The sequence below is a fragment of the Lithobates pipiens genome, unplaced genomic scaffold (assembly GCF_037356315.1).
Source record: "Lithobates pipiens isolate NorthernLeopardFrog02 unplaced genomic scaffold, aLitPip1_a1.2 Scaffold_75, whole genome shotgun sequence".
Lineage (NCBI taxonomy): Eukaryota > Metazoa > Chordata > Amphibia > Anura > Ranidae > Lithobates > Lithobates pipiens.
Window position 1 is genome coordinate 60,125 of NW_027507898.1, and position 20,976 is coordinate 81,100.

The 20,976-nt window shown below is 49.2% G+C and overlaps 1 long non-coding RNA gene across 1 annotated transcript; it reads right to left on the bottom strand.

The window, feature by feature from the left end:
- Positions 1-7,877: 7,877 nt before the first annotated feature.
- On the bottom strand, positions 7,878-9,754 carry LOC143959434 (uncharacterized). Its single transcript, XR_013270230.1, has 2 exons — positions 9,160-9,754; positions 7,878-9,119 (listed from the first exon to the last, which is right to left on the bottom strand). It is a non-coding gene; the product is annotated as an uncharacterized LOC143959434 (long non-coding RNA).
- Between the last annotated feature and the right edge of the window lie 11,222 nt (positions 9,755-20,976).

Here is a 20,976-nt window from a genome sequence, read left to right on the forward strand (position 1 = left end):
TGCGTTCATAAGAGGTGTTGGCCAGGCAGAAAAGGGCTGAGGAAGTAAGGCCATGGGCGATCATTATTGTAATTGCTCATGAGTAACTTCATGGAGAAGAAATTAAGGCAGCGACGATTACAAGGTTTATGTGGCTAACAGAGGATATGGCAATGAGTGATTCGGGAGGGGGGTTAAAAGAAGGATATGTGCCACGGGGTACTTTTCAAAGGGGGGCGAGAAGGGCCTGGGCAGGTAAAAATTTCTCTGCCAGGAGTGATTCTAGGGAGGGGAAGGGGGTGGGGGATAGGATATGTGTTAAGGGGTGTTTTGGGAGGGGAGAAGAATTGTGCTGGGGGGTCAAACTTCAAATCTTCCCCCCTTCTAATACAAGTCCTCTCTAACCCAAAGCACCCCCTAGCACATATTCCATCCACCACCCCCCTTCCCCTCCCTAGAATCACTCCTGGCAGCACACTTGTTACCTGCCCAGGCCCTTCTCGTCCCCCCTTTCAAGACTTGTTATTACAGACCTCTTATGGCAGGTGTCCTTCCTCCCCTGCTCTTGCTCCCGGATTGTGTGCGTGAATGTCAGAGCCAAGGAGGAGGCTGCAGCTGAAAAGAAGTGCGATTGTGGAGGTGCGTGGGACGATTGGACCTGGGCACCCTGACCCTGTTTGTCAGTGTCTCAGCTGAGGGATAGCAGAAGGGAAAAAGGGAGCCGCGGCGCCCAGTGTCTATCCGAGCCTGGTGTCCCCCCCTTCAATAGCGACGGGGCCCAGGTGAGCCTGAAACAATGGTTGCGGGGGCCCACAGGAGCACTGACAGTTCCAGCAGGTGGCGCTGGCTGGCCCCTTGGAACACGTTCAAACTGACCGAATGGTCAGTCCGCCACTGCTTATATCCCATATCGCACTTAGAGCATGTCCCATGCACTCTTCTATACCACATAGTACACTCCATATGTAAGGTTGCCACCTGTCCGGTATTTACCTGGGCAGTCCAGGTTTTAAACCATGTGCCCAGGTCTCAGTCTGCCTGACACCCAGACACATTGTTCACACCGGAATGCGGCTCTAAGCTCCACCTGCTCAGCTCTGGGGGTGGGGGAAGGAACAGGACTAGGGTACCAGAGGTTTGGAGCAGTTCCAACAGATTCCTCTTCTACAGCAATCCGCCGGGGCATGTAATTCCTGGGAACCGCAGCACAAGCATTACTCTTCTTCCCGAAAATCATCAAATAGTCCTGGCCCTCTCTTCTATACCACTCCACTAGGGCTTTGAAATTGCTGGAAGCCGCAGCACAAGGATTACTCCGCTGGGACTATTTGATTTTTTCCGGGCAGAAGAGGAGTAATCCTTGTGCTGCGGCTCCCGGCAATTTCAAAGCCCCGGCGGGGTGGTATAGAAGAGGGGGCCGGCACTTTAGGTTAATTGGCAGAGCCACAGCAGAAGGAACACTGTCGGGACTATTTGAAGATTTTAGGACAGGGGAGGAGTAATGACCCCCACCCCCGCCGTCACCGCTAAGAGCGAGAGTTTCAGCAATGTGGAGGACAAAGCGAGGAGTAGAAGCAGCCATGGCAGCCCCCAAGAGCTCCATCACAGCCATCTGAACTGTGCGTGGGATTTCTTCCTCCTTCTCTGCAATCCCCCCTCCCGGGACTGCTATGTGTGTACAGACCTCTGGATGTCTTCACTCATTACACACCATTCACCTTAGTAGGAGGGAGGAGGGGCAGCTGTTTGTATTCTTCCTGACCAGTGATTTCTTTCTACTAGAGGGGGGTGATCAAGGCCCCCCATCATCCCTCTGCTGTCCTCCCAGCTGGTGTTTTTTTTAACTGGAGAGGGATGAAGGGGAGTCTCTATATCCCTGGATGGGGGCTCCCCTTATCACCCCTCCTACAGTCCTCCTAGCGGGAGTGCCACCTGTTCGGGATTCACCCGGACAGTCTGGGTTTTAAATCATGTGTCTGGGTTTCAGTCCACCTGAAACTCGGACACATTATTAAGACAGGAGTGTGGCTTAGAACAGGGCTTGACAGTATGTTTTGGGGGCACTGTGCATTACTATTCTGTTTGGAGCACCCAAAGGTGTCCCAGGTCTCTTACAATCAAACAAAAAATGTAATGTGCGCCAATAAAGTGTCCGGGTTTGGCTTGAAGAAAAGTGGCAACCCTACAGTGCCCATGAAAAATGCAGCCTGATCACACAGGGGCTGGGCTGGTGCTCCTGGGATCTGGCTGCTGGAGCTGGGCTGTTGGTCCTGAGGTCTGGCTGCTGGAGCCTGGGGTCCGGCTGCTGGAGCTGGGCTGCTGGTCCTGGGGTCTGGCTGCTGGGGCCAAGGGTCTGGCTGCTGGAGCTGGGCTGCTGGTCCTGGGGTTCGGCTGCTGGGGCTGAGCTGCTGGTCCTGGGGTCTGGCTGCAACGGGGCTGGTGAGGCATCCCAGCCAGAAAATTCAGTACAGACCCCCCTCCTGCAGTGCATACCAATCTCCCGCAGTACAGACTCCTCTCCCACACTCCTGCAGTACAGATGCCCGTCCCGCAAAGCAGACCTCTCTCCCACAGTGCAGGCCTCCCTCCCGCAGTACAGGCCCCCCTCTGTCAGTGCAGACCCCTCTCCCTCAGTGCAGACCCTTCCTCCCACAGTACAGACCCCTCTCCCTCAGTGCAGACCCTTCCTCCCACAGTACAGACCCCTCTCCCTCAGTGCAGACGCCTCTCCCTCAGTATAGACACCTTCCCCTTAGTAGAGACCCCCCTCCGTATAGCCACCCCCTCTATCAGTAAAGACCCCCTCAGTGCAGCCACCCCGCCATCAACATAGACTACAGTGACCAGACATCCCCGGACTGAGGGCATGGTCCCCGGACCCCATTCATCCCCTGTTTTGTCCCCGCTTTTGCCACACCGATCCTGGGCAGGCAGTTTCCCAGTGGACGGGTGCCACGCTGGCTTTGAGAGGAGCCAGGTCTGTGATCGCTATCGCGGTAGTACTCGCAAAGTAGCTGAAGAGGAGGAGCTGGACTGGCTCCAGCCTGACTGTGTGCTACTTGTAGCCGCCACTCTTCCTCCCCATTTTCAGCTAGAATAACCGGTGTTCTGCCATATAGCATCCATCCATCGGATAGTGTCCGTCCTGTAATGCGCAGGTGCAGCGCTTGCGCAGTACGGAGCAGAAGGAGATTCGGAAAATCTCCAAAGATGAACGGCGCCTGTGCCGTGAGTGGAGGTGCTAGCCCCACCATCCAAGTGGATATAGGGCTGCAAATATTAGAGGGCCCCTCATGGGCTCGCTTCACTCACCACGCTTCGGGCACGGCCTCGCAGCGCTCGGCTCTTTTTATTCCAACTCTATGTCCACTCGGATGGTGGGGCTAGAACCTGGACTCACAGCGCAGGTGCCGTTCATCTTCGGCTATTTTCGGAATCTGTGTGTCCTGTGTACTGTGCATGCGCAGTACACAGTGGACACTATCCGATGGGGGACACAATGTGATAGGACACCGGCCGTGATCCCAGAGACACATGACCGCCCCCTCTCCCAGCATCCCGCCCCTCTCCTCCTACCTTTGCTTCCTCCTCCAATTACTCTCCCCGTGTTCTGGCAGATAGTGTCCTGCCATCATATAGTGTCCGCCCTGTACTGCGCATGCGCAGTACGGAGCAGAAGAAGCTTTGGAAAATCTCTGAAGATGAACGGCGCCTGCGCCGTGAGTGGAGGTGGTAGCCCCACCATCCAAGCGGACATAGGTTTGGGAAAATTAGAGGGCCGCTCGCCATGCTTCGGGCTCGGCCTCGCTGCGCTTGGCTCTTTTATATTCCAACTCGATGGGGGACAGTATATGATAGGACACCGGCAGTGGCAATACATAGGGGAGAGAACAGAGCACAGTGTTCCTTCCCCCTCCCTCCTGTACTGAAAAGAATTATGGGAGTTGTAATCCAGAGGGGCGGGATTGCCTGGAGCTACAGAGTGTAATGGCCACAAGCACAAGAAGGAGGTGATTTTATGTTATAACATTTTAATAAGTAATTTTTCTCCTTCACTGGTGGGCACTGATGAGGTGGCACTGACAGGTGCCAATGATGGGCACTGACGGGCAGTGGCAATGATAGGCGGCACTGACAGACGGCACTTATGGGAACTAACAGGCGGTGTCACTGATAGGCGGAACTGACAGGCAGTGGCGCTGATAGTTGGCACTGATGGGCACTCATGCGTTGGCACTGATGGGCACTTACAGGCGGTGACACTGACAGGCAGTGGCTCTGATAGGTGGCACTGACAGGTAATGGCACTGATAGGCACTCATGCGGTGGCAATAATAAGTGGCACTGACAGGTGGCACGGATGTGCACTTATGCAATGGCACTGACAGACGGCACTGATGGGCATTCACAGGCGGCAGCAATGATGGGTGGCACTGATAGACACTCATGAGGTGGCACTAATAGGCGGCACTGATGGGCAGTAAAATCATTCTATAAACACATTCCACATACACTTCATATATAATTTGAGGAACATCTGCTTATAAAATAGTTTACTATTTGCAAAAGAAAATAATATATATATATATATATATATATATATATATATATATGTCCCCGGATTTCATTTTGAAAATCTGGCCACCTTAACATAGACCCCCCTCCATCAGTATAAACCCCCTCAGTGCAGACCCCCCTCCACTTGTGCTAGTAGTCCCCCCTCCCATAGCACCCCCAGCGTTTTTCCATGTACAAATACAATACACTGTTCAGACCTCAGAACACGCGGGATATGCACAGCGGCGTGTCCCTCCACGGACTCCCTCACCCATCCTGTGTACAGTAGTGTGGGAGTAGATGCAGTGCAGAGGGCTGGAGGGGCGGTGTACGGATCTGAGCCAAGAGCCAGGGGAAATGTTTCAGGGAGGGAGAGACAGATCATAACTTCACTTCCGCCCATAGCTCTTAAAGGGCCATTTTATTTTTTTAAATTACAAAATTATTATTTTTTATTGCATTTTAGTGTAAATATGAGATCTGAGGTATTTTGACCCCAGATTTCATATTTAAGAGGCCTTGTCATGCTTTTTTTCTATTAAAAGGGATGTTTATATTCCTAGTAATAGGAATAAAAGTGACACTTTTTTGTTTTTAAAACAGTGTAAAAATAAAAAGTAAAAGGTAAAATAAATAAGAAAAAAAATAAAAAATTTAAACGCGCCCTGTTCCGCCGAAACGAACGCATACGTAAGTAGTGCCCGCATATGAAAACAGTGTTCAAACCACACATGTGAGGTATCGCCACGATCGGTAGAGAGCAATAATGCTAGCCCTAGAACTCCTCTGTAACGCGAAATACAACCGGTAGAATTTTTTAAATGTCACCTATGGAGATTTTTAAGAGTAAAAGTTTGCCATTCCACGAGCGGACGCAATTTTGAAGCGTGACATGTTGGGTATCAATTTATGCGGCGTAACATTATCTTTCTTTCTTTTTTATGTTTTAATTCAAAAAAGTGTATTTTTTTTTCCCCAAAAAAGTGCGCTTGTAAGACCGTTGCGCAAATACAGTGTTACAAAGTATTGCAACGACCGCCATTTTATTCTCTAGGATGTTAGAAAAAAAATGTATAATATTTGGGGGTTCTAAGTAATTTTCTAGCAAATAAAAAGTGCTTTTAACTTGTAAACACCACATCTAAGGCCCTGTACACACGGTCAGACATTTCGATCAAAAAAAATCCATCAGATTTTTTCAGAAGGATTTTGGCCGAAACTAGTCTTGCATACACACGGTCGCACAAAGTTGTAGGAAAATCCGATCGTTCTGAACGAAGTGATGTACAATGTGTATGATGGGACTACGTAGAGGCCAGTAGACAATAGCTTTCATCCCCAAATTTATTCTGAGCATGCGTGGCACTTTGTGCATCGGAATTCTATACATTTGATCGGAAAAAGTCAGACTGGATGTTGGACAATTTTAGGTCCTGCTCTCAAATTTTTTCCGTCTGAAGTTCCGACGGAAAAAGCCCGCTAGAGCCCACACGCAATCGGATTTTCCAACAACATAATCGGATCTGAATTTTCCCATCGTAATTTCCGACCGTGCATACGGGGCATAAAAAGAGGCCTGGTCTTAAAGTGGTTAAATGATTTGCATTTCTAATATTCTTTTTCATTTTTGTCATTACTTTCTTTATTATGTTGATTGATTTATTGTATTGCTGCCCATCACAGAAGGTTCACACATACAGGGCCGTTTTTAAGGCAGGGCAAAAGTGGCAGCTGCCCTGGGCCCTGTCATTGTTGTGGGGCCCAAAGCAGCTGCCTCATACTTGCCAACTATCCCAGTTTAAATTTCCTTGTCTCTTGCTGTGTCCTGATATCTCAGTGTGAAGTATTGCTACTAATGCTGCCCAGCTCTGCCCTATTGTTGTGTACAGATGACTCACCTTCAAACCCTGTGTTTACATGTAAATAACCAGCATTCATATGTAAATAGCTGCATAGATATGTAAATAAAGGCGGCATCCATATGTATAGCATGACCCCTGGAGTGAGGAGATTATGTGCTGTAACCTCTAGCAATGAATCAGTGAGCAGTATTACTGTACAGTAATCTCAACAAGCAGAAATCATGTGCTGTAACCTGTAGCAACTAATCAGTGAGCCTGTAATGTGTGCTGTAACCTCTAGCAACCAGTCAGTGAGCGGTAATGATACACTGTAACCTCTGGCAACCAATCACAATAGCTGCCTGATCTGATTCAGTAAACTGATTTTGAGTCTAGCTGCTATTTATTATATGTCTCAGAGCAGGTGGAGAGCAAAACTGCATGGGGGGTGGGGGGCCCAAGAAAAGTTTTGCCCAGGGTCCAATCAATATTAAAGATGGCCCTGCACACATAAGGTATATAAAGTTTATTTACCATTTAGGGGAGCGCTGTACCAATCTTTACACTAAAACAAAAAGACTTTAATTTTGAATATTCAAAGCAAACTCCCCCATCCATCCATCCATGTCTCCATCTATGCTTTATTTTGTTGAGAAATCACTTTGAAAAACACCCCCCTAGCATTTCTGCCCCTCACCATCTTGAGCAAGGGCAATGATTCATGTAACATTTTCTTCCTGGATTCCATCTGCCTTTAGCTCAGGCCTGCATGCAGGAGTGTGTGCTTAGTTGAGAAAAACCCTCCTCCCCTCCTGAAGACTCCGACTTTTTTTGCCAAGACAAGTAAATATGGTATACTTTTCTATTTACTAAGACTAGCAGCATGAGGATTAAAAATGATGTTGATTGATTATGTTGATTAACTTAGACAAGTACACACTATAGACGGATGTGCTTTATTCATATTTCATATCTGAGGTTTACAATCACTTTACGTGGTCTATAAATCTCACCTTGCTAGCAGTGCAGATGGAGGAATCTATCACTGCTGACCATTGCATATAAACAAATCAGGCTTAAAGTGGTTGTAAAGTCAGAAGATTATTTGAATGCATTCTATGCATTAAGATAAAAATCCTTCTGTGTGCAGCAGCCCCCCTAATACTAACCTGAGCCCATCTCGATCCAGCGATGTTGCAGGAGAGTCCCGGCTGCCTGGGACTCTTCATCCTCATTGGCTGAGACAGCAGCGTGGCGCCATTGGCTCCCACTGCTGTCAAAGTCAATGAGGAGATTGTATGTGGCCGAATAGTGGCTCTGTGTCTGAATGGACACACAGAGCAGCAGCTCGGGTGCCCCCATAGAAAGCTGCTTGCTGTGTGGACACTCAGCAGGAAGGAGGGGCCTGGAGAGCCTGTGGGGGACCAGAGAAGAGGAGGATGGGGCTGCTGTGTGCAAAACCATTCCACAGAGCAGGTAAGTATAACAAAAAATGGAGACTTTAGTATTACTTTAAATAGTTTAATTTTCATTAAAAATAAATAAATCACAAAGCCGTGTTCTTTCCACACATTTTTCTGTTTCCCCACTTATGCAACTTTCTTATCTTCATTCTTCCAGCAGTGGCAGTGAGAAGTTCTTCCATTGTACTGAAGGCGTATCCCATGAGCACCGTCCAGTTCTGTAATACTAAAGAAGAGCTTATTCACATCATGTCCATTGATCTGCATTTTGCTGCACACCTCCACACATGTATAATACAGCAGGACCCATAGGAAACTATTGTATTCGATGTTCACACCATGCATGTGTTGTTGTGCAGTAAACCAGGGCCATCTTTAAAGCGGTCCTCCACCCTGAAGTGGAATTTCAGCTCATCTGATCCCTCCCCCCCTCCGGTGCCACAATCGGCACCTTTCAGGGGTGAGGGGGGTGCAGTTACCTGGATAATCCAGGTATCTGCACCCACTTCCGGGACAGACCGCCGCAGATGCCCCCCCCCCCCCCGTTGTGTTCTGGGAAACAGTTCCCAGGACACAGCGGGGACCAGCAGAGATGCGCAGCGCGACACGCGCATGCGCAGTACGGAACCGGGCAGTGAAGCCACAATGCTTCACTTCCCGATTCCCTGACATAGGATGGCGGCGGGGGCAGCAGAGAGACGAGCGATTGCTCGTCATCTGCCGCCGACATCGCTGGACCCTGGGGCAGGTAAGTGTCAATTTATTAAAAGTCAGCAGCTGCAATATTTGTAGCTGCTGGCTTTTAATATTTTTTTTTTTTTTTAAAAGGTGCAGAACCACTTTAAGGCAGGGCAAAAGGGGCAGATGCCCCGTGTCCTGTCATTGTTGTAGGGCCCAAAGCAGCTTCCCCATACTTGCCAAATATCTCAGTTTAAATTCCCTTTCTCAGTTTAAAACTTCCCCTGAAGTTTTAGTCCTGTGCTGTGTCCAGATATCTCAGTGTGAAGTGCTGGTACTAATGCTGCCCAGCTTTGCCCTATTGTTGTGTACAGATGACTCACCTGCAGACCCTGTGTTTACATGTAAATGTGGCGGCATTACTAAGTAAATAGCTGTGGCTAGCGGCATTGATATGTAAATAAAGGTATCAGTCATATTTATATCATGGCCCCCTGCAGTGAGGAGATGTGCTGTAACCTCTAGCAACCATCCAGTGAGCAGTATTACTGTACAGTAATCTCTAGCAACCAATTAACGAGCAGAAATCATTTGCTGTAAGCTCTAGCAACTAATCAGTGACCCGTAATGTGTGCTGTAACCTCTAGCAACCAGTCATTAAGCAGTAATGATATGCTGTAACCACTGGCAACCAATCGCAATTGCTGCCTGATCTGATACGGTAAACTGACTTTAAGTCTAGCTGTTATTTATTGTATGCCTCAGAGCAGGTGGAGAGTGAAGTTGCATGGGGGTGGGGGGCCCAAGAAATTTTTTACCCAGGGTCCAATCAATATTAAAGACATCCCTGCAGTAAACGGACACGGTGTGAAGAAGCTCTGTGCCTGTTCACACATAGTACGATGATTGGCATTTTCTGCACTGGAAGAACGTCAGTCACACAGTTGTTATCTATGTGCCCCGTGCATAGTTGGCAACATTGTAAAAAAAAATAAAAAATCGTGGACACTTTTTTTGGCAGTAGGCGGAGTTGTATTATAATTAGGGGGCGGGCATGCGGATATGGGTGTGGCATATGAAAAGGTGAAAATGCAGTGCACAGCAAAAATATGGGCGTGGTTTACGTAAAAAAAACTGCGTGGCTTGAAGGGGTGTGGTTATAGTCTGAGATGAATGCGGGATGGAGAGGGAAAGGGGAGAGGGATGGAGAGGGAAAGGGGGGGGGATGGATGGAGAGGGAAAGGGGGGGGGATGGATGGAGAGGGAAAGGGGGGGGGGGGATGGATGGAGAGGGAAAGGGGGGGGGGGGATGGATGGAGAGGGAAAGGGGGGGGGGGGATGGATGGAGAGGGAAAGGGGGGGGGGGATGGATGGAGAGGGAAAGGGGGGGGGGGGGATGAAGAGACAGCAGCCCTCGATCCTACACCACAATAGCAATATGTGTTTTCCAGAATTTGACTATCAGCAGATAGAGACTCCAAATACCTAGTGTTAGTGCTTCAATCATCCCGGCACCATGATTGTTATGGTGTCGGGATGATTGAAGCGCATTATTTCTATTATTACATTTGAATGATTTCATTTTATATTACACTCACCATAATGCAGAATCAGTGGGAGCCATGAGCGCGTCAGATTGCCTGCCACCAGATGCCATCGGGTGCCCCATCAGAGCAGCCTTCCTCACATCTGTGTCTCCATCAGCGGAGCCCCTCCTTACATCTGGTGTCCCCATCAGTCCTCAACATCTGGTGCCCCTCTGACACCCTCCAGACTGGCCCCCTCTGACATCCTCCAGACTGGCCCCCGACAGATCCTCCAGACTGGCCCCCGACAGATCCTCCAGACTGGCCCCCGACAGATCCTCCAGACTGGCCCCCGACAGATCCTCCAGACTGGCCCCCGACAGATCCTCCAGACTGGCCCCCGACAGATCCTCCAGACTGAGACTGGCCCCCCGACAGATCCTCCAGACTGAGACTGGCCCCCCGACAGATCCTCCAGACTGAGACTGGCCCCCCGACAGATCCTCCAGACTGAGACTGGCCCCCTCTGACATCCTCCAGACTGGCCCCCTCTGACATCCTCCAGACTGGCCCCCTCTGACATCCTCCAGACTGAGACTGACCCCTGACAGATCCTCCAGACACCGCCGTTGCCGCACCTTTCAGTTTGAACTGCGGTGCCGCCCACCTTCCATAGACACTGGCAGCGGGGGTGGGCGACGCCGCAGTATCTCTATTGTAGATAGGGTTGCCACCTTTTCTTCAAGCCAAACTCGAACACTTTTGCGGTGCACGGCAATTTTTTTGTAGTACACGCTACAGGATTGTATAATACCTGGGACACCTTTTGGGTTACCCATAGAGAGTAGTAATGAGGTGTGCTACGGTGAACAGTGGCTGTGGCCAAATTGCATTAACAGTGGGATGGAGGACTTAAAGGGACATGGTTAAATAAAACAAAAACATTCATGTACCTATAAAATATGATTTGATTAATAAAAGAAATGTCAGTTAAAATATGAGTAGTAATATGATAAGTGGACGGTTCCGGTAGGGCAGTGGACGGTTCCAGTAGACCAGTGGACGGTGTCGGTAGGGCAGTGAACGGTGCCCATATGGCAGTGGACGGTGCCCGTAGGGCAGAGGACGGTGTTTGTAGGGCAGAGGACGGTGTTTATAGGGCAGAGGACCTCCATCCAAAAACCTGAATCAGCTCTACTGAACCCAACCCCATATAAACTTTTCACAAGGTGGCACTGTGCATTCTACAACCCTTTCAAGCACCTTTTTATCCAGTGCCCCCTCAATAGATACCTCCATTACAGCGAGGCAAAAAAAACCTTACCTTCCAGGAGCCGCTGCAAAGATATGTGTGAACCTGTTAGGGGGCGGAGTCTGTAATACCATGCTTTCTCATGCAAAAGTGTCTGGTGGCATCGGCGCCGGCGGCTGGGTGGGAGAGAGAAACTGCACAGATAGAGAGTTCAGTGTGACCCAGCTGCAGGACATTAGCCCCACTGGAGCGAGGGAAGAAAGGGGGGTTTTGCATGCTGTTTGTGGGTAGCTGACGGGGGGGGGGGGGGGTCGGATAGCTGACAGAGGGGAGGGTGGCTTACAGAGAAGGGGGGTTGCTGACAGAGGGGGGTTTCTAACAGAGAGGAGGGGTTTCTAACAGAGAGGAGGGGCTGCTGACATAGAAGGGAGCAGGCTGACAGAAGGGGGTTGACAGGGGGGTTGCTGAGAGAGAGGGGGACTGATAGGGGGGGTTGCTGACAGAAGGGTTGGCTTACAGAGAAGGGCGGGCTGACAGATGGGGATGGCTTATAGAGAGGGGGGCTGACAGAAGGGGGCTGCTTACAGAGAGGGGGACTGATAGAGGGGAGGATCCTGACAGAGGAGGGTGGCTTACAGAGAGGCGGGCTGACAGAAGGGGGCTGACGGGGGGTTGTTGACAGAGAGGGGCTGACAGAGGGGGGGGGGCTGCTGACAGAGAGGGGAGTGGGCTGACAGATGGGGGTGGCTTACAGAGAGGGGGGGGGGGCTAACAGGGGTGGTTGTTGAGAGAGAGAGAGGGGGGCGGCTTACAGAGAAGGGCAGGCTGACAGATGGGGATGGCTTATAGAGGGGCGGGCTGACAGAAGGGGCTGAAAGGGGGGTTGCTGAAAGAGGGGGGCTGAGAGAGAGGGGGACTGACAGCAGGGGAGGGTTGCTGACAGAGAGGGGACTGATAGAGGGGTGTTGCTGACAGGGGGGTGGCTTATAGAGGGGTGGGCAGACAGAAGGGGGCTGACAGGGGCGTTGTTGAGAGAGAGGGGGGGCTGAGAGAGAGGGGGGGCTGACAGCAGGGGAGGGTTGCTGACAGAGGGGACTGAGAGGTGGGGGGGGCGGTTTGCAGAGAGGGGCGGGCTGACAGACGGGCGGAAGAGCGGATTGCAGAGAGACCTCACCTCAGTTAGGAGAAACACAGCGCGCCAGGCAGGGAGGCGGGACTCCGGCCGGCTGCGATCACCCCCAGTCCACATGTGACCACTTACCTGCTCCACCAGGCCAATCACAGACTCGAGCGCCCACACACAACTCATTCAGGCAGTCACAGGGAGCCAGCTCTTGCACAGGCAGTATGTGACAGTGTACATTGATGGTGGGCTCGGGAATCGATGCGCCGCTGTAGATGTTGCAGCCGGGACTACAGGACAGTTCAACTGTTGCTATATGTGTCCAGGATTTAGGCAGGTTGAAACTCGGGCACATGTGTCAACACCCAGAATGTCCAGGTCGAAACAAGACAGGTGGCAACCCTAATTGTAGACCAGCTTCTGGTCTTCTTTAAAATGGTGGCCGGTGGAGGCATTGTCTCTCTAAATCCTCTAAAAGGAACTCCTTTTCTGTTATTCGTCTTGGAGCCTCCACCGTGAACTAGAGGCCGCGTCGGGGTGAAGGGACCCCTTTTTGGTAGTAGTAGCCTGGAGCCTCCACCCGCGAGCTCAAGGCCACGTCAAGGTGAAGGGTCTCTTTTTCAGTGGTAATTGCCTTTTGCATTTTCTTTTTCCAGCCATCATCTACTATATAAAATGCAGCGCTGTGAAAATAAATCTTTTAGTGAAGATCTCAGGAGTCACCCCCAGGGATGATAGTAAAAGAAATTGGTGGAAAGGAGTCACCTCTTGGGATGGGTGTTAAACTAGTGACTAGCAGCAGGCGTGTTCGCATGCTCCACGTGCAGAGCAGGCCAGGAAGTCGGCGCAGCGCTAATCACAGGCAGTGAGACATTGCCCAATCTCTGCAGCCGCACATCAGGACAATGTCTCACTGCCTGTGATTAGCGCAGCATTGCGCTGACTTCCTGGCGGGCTCTTCACGTGGAGCATGCGAACACGCCTGAGCTCATCCTTACTTACCACAGGTGGTGGGCACACACGCCGTATAGCGGTGGGTTAAACGAGCCTTTAAGCCATCCACTCCCGTGGATCTTAACTGGGAAATGATGGTGTGATGGTGAACCTCGATCACATCTCCAGCAGCAACCGGTGGGAGACTGGCACCAAAAAAAAACCCGACAGATAGACATCCCTACATGGGAATCATGAAAAAACAATAAAAGAAAAAGGGCCTCCAGATAGTGCCTGAATCCAAGTGAAAAAAGATTTTTTCTAAAAATAAATGAAAATGTACAATCACCAATCATGATGGGTATATAAAGTGATCACATAAAAAATAGTGTGGTAACGAGAGCACAATGGGCCAGCAACCCGACCTATTTTGGACAATAGTCCATCTACTGGGGCATATGCCCTTTTTATTTATTTATTTATTTATTTTTCAGGTTGCTAGGCTAATGTGCTCTCGTTACCACGCCATTTTTATGTGATCACTTTATGTACCCATCATGATTGGTGATTGTACATTTATTTATTTTAAATAAAACAAATCTTTTTCACTTGGATTCATGCACTATGTGGAGGCCCTTTTTCTTTTATTGTTTTTTTTCATGATTTTAAACCCTGACTGGATGCTATTGGGAGCACCGCAGACCATTCCAGCTGGTGATCGCCTTCCCATGTAGGGACATCTACCTGTCGGCACTTTTGGGCCCAGTCTCCCAACGGTTTCACTAAAATTTTCTTTTCACAGGGCTGCATTTTATAGTTTTCATTGTATTACACAATCTACTGTATTGTTGATATTACCTGCTGGTCCATTATTTCACCACATTTATATGCAGGAAATATAAAACAAAACAAAAAAAAAAAAAACATATTGTTATACTGTACGTTACCCCATGCTGTTTTTGAGGCCTGTAATAAGAGAAAAGTGGTACATTAGTGGATAAACCAGCGGATGCCCAGATTTCTACGAAGCCTTATCCGATGATGAATCTGCAAGGCAGGGGCTTGGTATGGTGAAGTCAATGCTCGGCACAGAGGACAAGTTGATGTTTGTATAAGCCATCTGTAAATACAAACAGAATGGAAAGTGTGAGCACATGGTAATGTTCTGGTGGTCCCTGCATTACACTCACAGAGGCAAATGGAACAGTTAGGCTGCTCCACTGCCGGTGGTCTCGGTGGTGCTGGGCGGTGTTCTGCAGCTCTGTCTCTGGGGGAACGGCTCCGGTTGTTTTCTGCCTCCTCCCGTCTCCTCCGAAGTTGTCCTCTTGTCCGGTGAGCAACTGGAGACTCTTCTCCCTCCTGACGGGATCGCCTTCCACGGGACGGATGGCGTGAAGCCCGTGGCATGGTGGTGGTGATTGATGCCGGTGTGTCTGGAAAAAACTAAAATTGTTAAATACTAATAATACTAATATATACAATAATAGTACAATAGCAATATATTTGAATAAAAAAGCTAATAATCCCAGGAGACACAATCTGACGATGTGACTCAGTCAGCTCCCAGTGCAGGAATGTTTTGAAACAACTGCAGTCCAGTTTGAACCGGTTTGAAGCCCACTGTGACATCACACACCTCATACCAACTGCCACTTTTCTAGTATGAAAACTGACTGGGAATACCTCGGCCATGTAACACTGTAGCCAAATTCATTTTATATCGTTTCATAGATTTTACATATAATTAAACTGTACTATGGTCATTTTAATGGCTGGGTATGCTGGGCATAATTCTCAGTATCTGTTCTTATTCTGTTTGTGTGGACCCTGCACAGTACCACTTCTCTTGTCCCGTATGCTGGGAGTTTTTCCCAGTATCATAATTACCTAGGTGGATGCTGCATCTGTCCCCTGGCCACTCTACATGGAGAGATGAGCGATCAAAAACTGTTGATCCCTCTGTTCGCAGAGAGCTGCAGACTGTCAGTCACCGCTCTCTGCTCTGCCCCCTCACTCTCTGGGGTGCTGGGCTGTGGAGGGGGTGGAGTGGTCGGCTCAGGCTTTCAGCAGCTCACTGAGAGGCTGATCTGGGTGCTGGTCCAGGGACCTGGTGGATCCCAACTTCCATTGTTGTGATGATGCGGGTTCCTGGATCGACTTCTGTGACGTGTCACAGGAGTGCAAAACAAGCTTTGGCTGTACTTCTCCTTTAACCCCTTGCCGCCCAGGCCAATTCTGACATTTCTCTCCTTCATATAAGTCATCATTTTTTTTCTAGAAAATTACATAGAATCCCCAAACATAGATTTTTTTCTTAGCAGAGATCATAGAGAATACAATGGCGGTCATTGCAACTTTTTATCTCACGCAGTATTTATCAAATGTGTATTTTTTGGAAAAAAATTAAAATAGTTTCATGCTTTAAAAAAGCAAAACATTAAAAAGTTAGCCCATTTTGTTTTGCATAATGTGAAAGATGAAGTTACGCCGAGTAAATAGATACCGAACATGTCATGCTTCAAAATTGCACACGCTCGTGGAATGGTGCCAAACCTCGGTACTTTAAAATTCCCATAGGCGACGCTTTAAATTTTTTTACTGGTTATATGTTTTGAGTTACAAAGGAGGTCTAATCGCTAGAATTATTGCTCTCGCTCTAGCGTTCGCGGCGACACCTCACATGGGTGGTTTTAAACACAGTTTTCATATGTGGGCGGGACTTGCGTATGCATTCACTTCTGCGTGCGAGCACATGGGGACAGGGGCACTTTAACTTTTTTTCTATTTTGTGAATTTTACTTTACATGTTTTTAGTTTGACACTTTAAAAAAAATAATAATTTTGATCACTTTATTCATATTACAAGGAATGTAAACATCCCTTGTAATAGGAATATGGCATGATCGGTCCTCTTTACAATGAGATGTGGGGTCAATAAGACCCCACATCTCACCTCTAGGCTGGGACAGCTGAAATATAAAAACGATCTCAGCTTCCCAGCCGAGGCGGCGCTGTTTGAATGCAGAGGCCGGGCGTGACGTCATAACATCGCGCCCAGCCTCTAAACAGACTCTGGCGACCATCTGGTCCGCCGGAAATTTCTATGGTAAACATCCAGGCCTGGCGGATCTGTTCTCCACAGCAGTAAGTTGGTAGAAGCACCGGAGGGTGGTGGGGAGGGGATGTCCCCTCTCGCCACCCATAAGAACGATCAAGTGTCTGAGTGAGTACACCGAGGTAAATCAGGGTTCTCAGAGCACCCTCTATATCACAGTTCCCCTTTACACCGTCCTCACCGTGCACCAGAGTACAGTGTTCCCCCTTAAATCAGGGTTCCCAGATCATCCCTTATGTTAGAGTCCCCAGAGTTCTCCCTTATATCAGAGTCTGCAGAGTCCCCCCTTACAGTGTAAGAGAACTCTGTGGATTCACATGTAAAGGGGGAACGGTGCTTCCAATGGGTAGTATGTGCCCTCCTGGCAGGGATCTCTGTGCCCCCATTGGGTAGTGTGTGCCCCCTGGTGGGGGATCTCTGTGCCCCTACTGGGTAGTGTGTGCCCCCATCAGGGATTTCTGTGCCCCCACTTGGTAGTGTGTGTGCCCCCAGGTGGGGATCCCTGTGCCCCATTGGGTAGTGTGTGCCAGTGTTGCCAACCTACCAGATTGAAATTTACTGGCATGACACCCAGAATTTACTGGCAAAGCCAAATTTTTACTGCCATTTTATTAAGGTTAAAAAATTACAGTTTTAATTGCAAATTTCAGTATTTGGGCTACAAACAAGTACACTATCTGAATAGCAATGCAATTTAAGGTTCAATATAAAAATAGTCCATCATATTTTGTTCACCATCTCCTCCTGCCCCCTCACCTCCTGCCACCATCACCACCTCCTTCTGCCACCACCAGCTCCTCCTGTCACCTCCTTCCCCAACCAGCTCCTGCCAGCACCGTCACCTCCTGCCACAAGCTCCTCCTGCCACAAACTCCTCCTGCCACCACCAGCCCCCTCCAGCTCCTACCAACATCACCAGCTCTGGCCCAAGCTCCTCCTGCCACCACCAGCTCCTGCCACATGCTCCTACTGCCCCCATCAGCTCATGCCACCATCACCAGCTCCTCCTGCCACCACCAGCTCCTGGCACTTCCTGTCCCCACCAGCTCCTGCCACAAACTCCTCCTGCCACCATCACCTTCTGCCACCACCAGCTCCTCCTGTCACCTCCTTCCCCAACCACTCAGAGTGTGACACTGTCATGTATTGTGATGTAATGTGATATACTGTTATGTAATGTGATGTGATATTCTGTCTCACAGGCAGCACTGTACACATTGCTTGGATGCAGTCCAGGCAGATCTCTGCAGACAGCAGGCATGGGGGGGGGGGGGGGGGGGGGGATACACAAACACTGCATGGGGGGTGGCGTCACTTTTCTATAGGAATTTGGTGAAAAGATTAGAACTGGGAGGAGGAGGGGGCCCCTGTCAGGTGGGGTGTTGGGGGCGCCTGTCAGGTGGGTTCAGGTGTTCCGTGCCCCCCCCCCCCATCAGTGGTGTCAGTTGTTTGGGGCCCCTGTCGGGTAGGGTGTTCGGGGCCCCCCCGTCACTGGGGTCAGGTGTTTGGGGCCCCTGTCGGGTGGGGTGCTTGGGGCCCATGTCGGGTGGGGTGCTTGGGGCCCCCGTCGGGTGCGGTGTTTGGGGACCTGTGTTTGGGGCCCCTGTCAGGTGGGGTGTTCAGGGCCCCTGTCAGTGGGGTGTTCGGGGGCGCTTGTCGGGTGAGGTGTTGGGGGCCCCCATCAGCAGGGTGTTCGGGGCCCCTGTCAGTGGGGTGTTCGGGGGCCCCTGTGATCTCTAATGGCAGCTCTGATGCTGAGTGTGAATCCTCCGGATCAGAAAGGAGGAGAGAAAACACTGACAGATCATTACAGTACAAGCCGCTCCCCTTCTCTATTGTCCCCGCCCCCCCACACATCCCGACCCTGGACCCGATCTCACTACTAAGGTGACATCACTGATAATGACACTTACTATATCTCCGACTAAAAAGCTCTGCCTGTAATCTCCAAAAAATCCGCTGTATGGCGCTGTTCCTCTGCTGTGATGAGAGCCGATAAGCCGCCTTCAAGACACAGAAGAAAATGGCGCCGGTCGGCTGGCGCTTGCCTGTTATGAGCGTTATCCGCCTGTCCCCTCCGCCAATCAGCGTAAGCGCGTCCCCGCCCTATCCGCCAATCAGAGTATCGCACCTCCCCGCCCCCTCCGCCAATCAGAGTAAACCCGCCCCCCGACGCACAGGGCATGCGCAGGCTGTGACACCGCTCAGCCCTGATGTACGGACAGAAGACAGATAGTTGGAGAGTGAATTCGGCTTTCTTCTCCCTCCAGTCTGCAGGTGGCAATAGAGATCTCCGCTGTGCAGTGAGGGAAGGCTGTGCCGTTCTCACTCATTCTATGCCCTTGTCACATGACTGGAGGGAAGAAGAAAGATATTTCTCAGGGGGTACGTAGAAGGAGGGAGAGGGGACAACTTACCTCAGACCTTCCCTCTCTGCTCCTCACACAGCCCCCCCCCTCTCAGAGCTCAGGGCTCACTATAACACATGGAGGTCACACTACTAGATTGTTCTGTGTGATAAGAGACGAATTCTATGCTCTGCACTGTCTGTCTTTCTCCAGAATAAAGCTTCTCCCATCCATGTAGATCTATACCTTATCATTACAAGAATGTCATTAAAAATGATCCTCAGTCATAGAACAGAACATGAAACCAAGATTAACCTCCCCAGAAGATTTACCCCCCATGACCAGGCCATTTTTTGCGATACGGCTCTGCGTTACTATAAGTTACAATTGCGCAGTTGTGTGACGTCTTCTGCCAGTATGTGCCCACAAAACAGAAGATTTTGTGCGGCATCTGGGCAGCAAGCACATGGTATGTGTGATGGAGATAGAGGAGGCAGCCAGGAAGATGTTCAGCAAGTGAGTATAGCAGATCAGCAGAGACAGATGAGAATGCGAGGGAGGTGTCTGCCATGTAGTGTATTGTGAGAAATAAGCCTGTAGCGATTTGGGCAATTAGGCAAATTCCTAGAAGTGAGCCAAAATGTCATCATGAAGAAATATTGGTGGGGGAGGGAAGATCAATAAATGAGCCGTTGATAATTTTAAGGAGGGGGTGGGGCTTTGGTATTGTGGGGGCCATAAGTTTCTGTAGTTGAATAACGATAGCTTTTCGAGTTAAAGGTTTAGGTTAAAGTCCTAGTGGAAATATATGATTTTAGAGTTGTGTTTATTAGTGGGACTTTTGGCGGTAGCCTCTAATCCTTCCCCCTATTTTGCGGCATTGGGATTAGTGGGGGGTTCGGGGGCTGGGTGTTTAATTTTAATAAAAGGGGGGGGTTAGTTTTTTATCCCTCGTTCTGTTCTTTTATATTTGGGGGGTTGATGGTTGTTTTTGCTTATAGTGCTGCTTTGGTGGCAGAGCCGTATCCTGAGGTGTGGGGGAGTCAAGTGGTTATAGGGTATATTGCGGTATATAATGTACTGTTATTAGTTTTATGATTAACACAAATGGGGGATAATAATAAAGTTTTGTTTTCAGGAGTCGGATGGGATGGAGGATGTAATGAGTGGTGGGGGGAGGGTAGTTTATTATGCGAGGGTGGGTGAATATTATTTTTGGGGGGGTGGGCTTTATTATTAACCTTATTTCTGGTCTTGGAGGTGGTACGAGGGCATAAGGGGGAGGAGCATTGCGAGCTGTAAGAGTAGATGTATAACTTTAATTGGAAGCAGTAATGGGGAATTATGGTAGTTTGTGTTAATTCATTTGTTACATGACGTTGTTTAATACATTTATACGGCAGTATCGTCAGTTGAATAAGTGATATAATAGGGTGTATAAGTATATTTCATTGAGCTGTCAGTATAGGAGTAAGGGGGGATTTTAACAGTATTTTGAGGGATATGAGCGAACCGTGGAATTGAACCATGGTTGTGAGGAATTAGCAGTTCTCACTACACCAGATAAGCTCGGTGAATAAAAGGATTTGAACCTTTATTTATAGAATCACAATCTAGTATTTTGGTTAAATTATATTCACAAAGGATAATTTCTGGGTTAAGGATAAGAAGGAGACCTGGTATAATATGTAGAAAAAGTAAAAGGTGTTGGCGAGATTGGTGTGGGAAAAGGGTTTTAATGTGGTTTGGTAACGGGCCTCGTTAAGTTGATCATAAGACATACAAGGTGTATGCGGTTGTGAAAATAAGGTTAAGGGCAACAATTAAAAATGCAATGAGAGATCAACTAAAAAGTGAGGCTATAATAAGTATCTCTCCTACGAAGTTAATAGTAGGGGGGGAGGCTATATTTAGTAATATAATAATTAATCATCATGCCCCTGCGAGGGGAATAATTGTTAGGGCTCCTCGTAATAAGATTATAGTTGGGCTGTTGGTGCGTTCATAAGAGGTGTTGGCCAGGCAGAAAAGGGCTGAGGAAGTAAGGCCATGGGCGATCATTATTGTAATTGCTCATGAGTAACTTCATGGAGAAAAAATTAAGGCGACGATTACAAGTTTTATGTGGCTAACAGAGGATATGGCAATGAGTGATTTGGGA